Source organism: Nicotiana tabacum, chromosome 5 (assembly GCF_000715075.1).
Source record: "Nicotiana tabacum cultivar K326 chromosome 5, ASM71507v2, whole genome shotgun sequence".
Lineage (NCBI taxonomy): Eukaryota > Viridiplantae > Streptophyta > Magnoliopsida > Solanales > Solanaceae > Nicotiana > Nicotiana tabacum.
Window position 1 is genome coordinate 158,193,379 of NC_134084.1, and position 6,523 is coordinate 158,199,901.

General features: G+C 42.5%; 1 non-coding gene across 1 annotated transcript; it reads right to left on the minus strand.

The window, feature by feature from the left end:
• Positions 1 to 2,095: 2,095 nt before the first annotated feature.
• LOC142181339 (small nucleolar RNA R71) lies at positions 2,096 to 2,202 on the minus strand. Its single transcript, XR_012710006.1, has one exon. It is a non-coding gene; the product is annotated as a small nucleolar RNA R71 (small nucleolar RNA).
• Between the last annotated feature and the right edge of the window lie 4,321 nt (positions 2,203 to 6,523).

Sequence of the window (6,523 nt, forward strand, 5' to 3'; positions counted from 1 at the left end):
GTCTAATTGGGGTCGTGTTAGTATTGAACCGGGTAACTTAATTTGAGGTGAGTCTCTTTTATTCTCAAGTGCCACGTGGCAGTCCGTCCAATTAAGGGGTATATTTGAATGAGAATATAACGGTAGGGGTTGTTGATAATAGACTAGATTTATGTAATTTGGCGATTGTTTATGCCCCAGCTTGATTATGTTTCACTGATATAATATAGTTAAATGATGTTAAATTGGATCTAATTGTGAATGTCACACGTTGCAGGAGTGCGTAACATGTATGAGGACTTAAAACTATAATTGGAGCTAAATTGAAGCAAGAAAAGCCCCTTGGAGCTGAGTACGTGGGAAGACGAGAGAAAGAATTGATGAAATGAAGACCTGGACTAGCACGACCGCGCTAGCCCAGATGGTCGATGCAGAATGATAGGGTATATGTGTGGTCACTAGCGCGTCCATTAGCGCGACCGGCTAGCCCAGCTCCGGGAAAGTAAATTTCAGGGGTAAAATTGGACGTTTGGGGGCAAATCCACTTAACCTATAGAAGGTCTAGCTCGCCCAAGAGATCATTATCAAGCTTTTCATATCTTAGTTCAAGAAATGGAGAGGCAAGAGGCAAGGAGGATAATTCAACATCGAGTTCTTCCTTTCCTCCTTTTATTTTTATGATTTGTGATGAATTTGAATATTGTTATGATGAACCATAGTATGAGTAGCTAAATATTTAGTCTAAGGTTTTGATGGAATCTATTGAAGGATGAACTTTTTGTTATGTTAATATAGTTTGCCTGATTTAATCTCTATTTGTTCAACTATGTGTTTGTTGTAGTTAATTGACAGGATCCTCAATTAGCTGTGCTTATTTAGTGTGCATAACTCGGGAGGGAGTGCATATTTAGGTAATTGTTGAACAACATCACTCCCAAAGTATATGAGGGATCAATAACTGCGGGTATAAAGGCGGGATTAGGGATAACGAAGCCTTGGGTGCAATCTAAAGTGAGCTGTAATAAACAAAGCTAGCTAGCGTATCTCGGGAGGGTGCGTCTAGTAAATTATCGTGATTACTCGGGAGAGATTTACGGTAATAGGAGTGCTCATGATTGATAGAGATGATTTGGTGATTCTATGTGAAGCATAACCGGAATGGATTCTATCAATAGGGGAAATCATAACCTTAGAACCTTCTCTTAATTATTTACAACTCAATCATAGTTAGTTTTCAGCTGCTTAGTTACATTCATTTGTAGTTAGTAGAAATACCCTCAATTGTTATTTACAAAGTTTGGGAAGTTGATTCCGTGGAATTTAGTAAGTCTAACGAGAAGTAATTGATAGGTTAATTCCTTGTGGGTTCGACTCTGGGCTAAATACTCATATTATATTTGCAACATCCGTGTCCTTTTTATAAGGTATAGTTGGGCGTGATCAAATTTTGGCGTCGTTGCCGGGGAACTAACAATGTTATCAATTACAATTGAAAGAAATACAAAAATTCTTAGTGTAGTCAGTTTTCTCTACACCCAATCTATACATTGAAATTTTAACGTTTGTTAACTTGGGTGTACAGGTGCATGCCTAGAAACTCATCGAGAACTGGTGAAATATTTGAAGCATTATCAGATCCCAAGAGAGTTTTCAAGGCCTTGAATCGGGCCAACCGAAAAAACAAGCAACTGAACAATTCGAACCAAACATGGGGGATCACGAAATAGACCCAGCAATACCAATCGCGCCAGAGGTTGCTCTCTATCTGGGCACAACCCACAGCTGAAAATCTAGCCACAGCGATTGTAGTCCCGCAGATACAGGCTGAATCGTATCAAATCACGAATAACATGCTGCACTTGTTGCAAAACAAGGGACTATTTTCGGGGTCACAAATCGAAGATCCTCAACAACACTTGAAAATTTTTCTGTCAATCTGCAAAACCCAAAGGTAGCCTAACGTAACTCCAGAAGCAATCAAGCTGTTATTGTTTCCATTCTCCGTGACATGAGCTGCCCAGACCTGGTTAAACTCACTCCCATAAATTCCACAACAACTTGGGAGGAGTTAGTCAATCAATTCCATAACAAGTTCCACCCACCCAACAAAACTGCTCAACAAATTGATGAAATTTTGAGTTTTAAACAGAGACCAATGGAGACACTGCATGAAACATGGGAACATTTCAAAGGGATGCTGGTCATATGTCCGCATCATGGTATTCCAAATCTGATGTTAGGGTAGCGGTTTTACATGGAATTGTCAAATAGCATGAAGAACATTGTTGATGCTTCAGTTGGTGGAGCATTTTTGAGCAAAACATGGAGAGAAGGCCAGAGTCTACTCGATAAGATGGCGCAGAATTCGGGATGGACAACCAGGAATGCACCTATCACTCCAGTGGTTCACTCAGTGCCCTTAGATCTATCCAACTCTATGGCTGAAAATATGGCCATCTTATTGACACAGATGAGTATACTCACTAAAAAGGTGGAAGAGTCAGGGCAGAATCAGCAGGTACACATCGTAGATACTACCAATGGGGGCTTGTGCACATCTTGCATTAGTCAGCCAATTGGTAACCAATGGAATGCAGAACATGATCATCATCACTACCCAGAAGACATAAACTATGTGTCTAATTATGGAGGCCAGAGACAGGGTGGTCAGAATTGGGGCCAGCAAAATCAGCCGTACAAAACAATCCAGTCTCAGTTCAACAATGGGAACATGGGAAGTATGAGACCTCCTAATAATATGGCACCTTACCCAAGGCCATAGGGATATAACAATCAGAATCAGCAGCAAGGGGTATCACCCTCCTCAGCAGCAGTATGGTGGACGGTACGAAGATGGGTTTGCTAAACTTGAGGCAATGATGCAGCAGGTTATTGGGTCTAATGCAAAAATTAGTGAGAGAGTAGATGCACACGATTCAGCTATCAAGAATATTGAAGTGCAGATGGGCCAAATTTCAATGTCTCTGAACAATCGTTCTCATGGGACATTACCTGCTGATACCCAGATAAATCCAAAAGATCAAGCTCGAAGCAGCTGATGGCAGTGAGTCTACGTAATGGTAGAGATTTGGATGTAGAGCAAGAGAGGGCTCGAGAAACCAGACAGGTTGAGACACTCATACTAGTGCCCATTAAGTTGGATGAGTCAACGAAACTGATAGAGGTGACAGGCCTGCCTGCCCAGGAAGAAAATAACATTCAGACTGAGACTGAGACTAAGAAAGAAGCTGAGACAGCCCATGAACCAGTCGTTGAGGTGGCAACTGACAAAGATCAATCCCAAATCATTGGGAAGAAGAGACATCCTGCACTATTCCCTCAGAGGTTGGCGAAGTACCAAAAAGAGGAGCAATACAAGAAATTCTTGGAGATGCTGAAACAAATCCAGGTAAATATTCCATTGATTGATGCTTTGAAAGAGATGCCTGGGTATGCAAAAATGATGAAGGACTTGATGTCCCTAAAATTTGATTTTCAAGACTTGGCCACATTTACTCTTACTCAGACCTGTAGTGCAGTGGTGACTAGACTAATTGCGGAAAAGCTGTCTGACCCAGGGAGCTTTACAATTCCATGCACTATTGGTAATTTTGCTTTTGCTAAGGCACTATGTGACCTAGTGTCCAGCATAAATCTTATGCCCCTGGTGATTTATAAGAGGCTGGGGGTTGGAAGAGCTAGACCCACCTCTATGTTGTTGCAGCTGGCTAACAGGACTGTAAAAAGACCCTCTGGTATCCTGGACGATGTGTTGATTCAGGTAGGGAAATTTGTGTTCCCTGCAGATTTTATGATCTTAGACTGCAAAGTGGATGAGGATATTCCCATAATTTTGGGAAGGCCGTTATTGGCCACTGAGAGAGCTCTCATAGATTGTGAGACTGGGGAGATAAAGATGAGATTGAACAACAAAGAGATAATATTCAATGTGCAGAAATCTATGAGGTGACCAAGTGAATTCGCCAATTGCTCTCTTATTTATGCCGTGGATGTAATCGTAGAGACTAATGATGAGATGCTAACTATAAAGGACCCTCTTGCTGCATATCTGATGAATGTAGATGAGGTAAATAGATAAGAATTGGTAGAATGGGTGTTGGCATTAGAGGGCAGAGGGTTCTGGGATAGAACTCTTGAATTTGAGCCTTTGTACTTAGAAAATAGAGAAACTACTCTAGACAAGCCATCCATCGAAGAACCCCCAAAGCTGGAATTGAAGCCACTGCCCACCCATCTCAGGTATGAGTTCCTTGGACCTGACTCCACATTACCTGTTATTATCTCATCTAGTTTGTTAGATGTGCAGGCACAACAACTCTTGCGGGTACTCAAGGAGTGTAACACTGCCATTGGGTGGAAATGGCAGACATAAAGGGGATCAGCCCCGCCTACTATATGCATAAGATTCTACTGGAAGAGGGGCACAAACCTTCGAGGGAACACCAAAGAAGGCTGAACCCCAACATGAAGGAAGTGGTGAAGAAAGAAGTGATAAAATGGCTAGATGCGGGAATCATTTTCCCAATCTTTGACAGCCGCTGGATTATAGAAAGTTAAATATAGCCACCTGGAAAGACCACTTCCCTTCATTGATCAGATGTTAGATAGATTGGAAGGGAGGTCACACTTTTGTTTTTTGGATGGGTACTCAGGGTACAATAAGATCTCTATTGCACCAGAGGACATAGAGAAGACCTCCTTTACTAGCCCGTATGGCATTTATGCCTTTCGGAGGATGCCATTTGGCCTATGCAATGCACCCGCCACATTCCAAAGGTATATGATGGTCATATTCACTGACATGGTGGATGACATAATGGAGGTATTCATGGATGATTTCTCAGTGGTGGGGAACTCATTTGATAAGTGCCTTATAAATCTGACTCGTGTGCTGAAACGGTGTATCGAGACTAACCTGGTTTTTAATTAGGAGAAGTGTCATTTCATGGTACAAAAGGGTATAGTCTTGGGGCACCGGGTGTCAAGCAAAGGAATTGAGGTGGATCGTGCTAAAGTGGATGTGATAGCAAAGCTCCCCATTCCAACTTTAGTCAAGGCAATTAGGAACTTCCTCGGGCATGCCGGTTTCTACCAGAGATTTATAAGAGACTTCTCAAAAATTGCCAATCCTCTCTGTAAGTTGTTAGAAAAAGATCACCCTTTCTTGTTTTCTGATGATTGCAGGGTAGCATTCGAGGAGCTGAAAAAGAGGCTAGTCACAGCACCCATCATTGTTGCCCCCGACTGGGAGGAACCATTCGAACTCATGTGTGATACCAGTGACTACGCAGTGGGGGCAGCGCTGGGATAGTGGAAAGACAAGCTAATGTATCCAATCTACTATGCTAGTAGAACGCTGAGTGGAGCCCAACTGAACTACACGGTGACTAAGAAGGAGATGTTGGTTGTGGTGTTTGCTTTCGACAAGTTCAGATCATCCCTGATTGGCTCTAAGGTAATTGTATACACTGATCATGCAGCTCTCAGGTACTTTATTAAGAAGAAGGAGTCTAAGCCACGCCTGATTTGTTAGGTACTGCTACTGCAAGAATTCAACCTTGAAATTCGCGACCGTAAGGGCACAAAAAACCAAGTCGCTGACCATCTATCGTGACTTGAGGGAGCTGAAAACTCAGTCGAGGTTGAAGATATTCTGGAAACCTTTCCAGACGAGTAGCTGCTTGCTACTAGCCTCGGGGAAGTGCCATGGTATGCAGACTATGCAAATTATCTGGCTAGTGGTATAGCTCCCCATGACCTTTCATTTGTACAAAAGAAAAAGTTTTATCGTGATTGTCGCATGTATTATTGGGATGAACTTTATCTGTTTAGAATATGTGTTGACAATATGATCCAGAGATGTGTCCCCAAGATAGAACAATCTTCTGTTTTGCAGGCTTATAACGCATCGACGTATGGAGGACATTTTGGAGGGGTCAGGACAGCTGCAAAAGTGCTAGAGGCTAGATTCTTTTGGCCAACAGTGTTTAAAGATGCACACCAATGAGTGAAGGGATGCAATGAATGTCAGCGAACCGAGAACATTTTTCGTCGCCATGAGATGCCCATGAACCCGATTCAAGAGGTGGAAGTGTTCGATGCTTGGGGGATTGACTTCATAGGACCCTTCGTCAGCTCCTTTGTCAATAAGTACATACTTGTTGCTATGGATTACGTGTCCAAATGGGTAGAAGCTGCAACGTTGCCCACTAATGATGCAAGAGTGGTGGTGGGGTTTTTTAAGAAGAACATATTCACCCATTTTGGGACCCCGAGAGCGATTATCAGTGACGGAGGCACCCACTTCTGTAATAGAGCCTTCGAGAAGTTGCTAGCAAAGTATGATGTACGCCACAAAGTGGCTACCCCTTATCACCCGCAGACCAGTGGATAGGTGGAAGTGTCTAATAGAGAGATAAAGAGTGTACTGACCAAAACTCTAAACGCCACAAGAACTGATTGGGCAAAAAGGCTAGATGATGCACTTTGGGCTTATAGAACTGCTTTTAAAACACCAATTAGT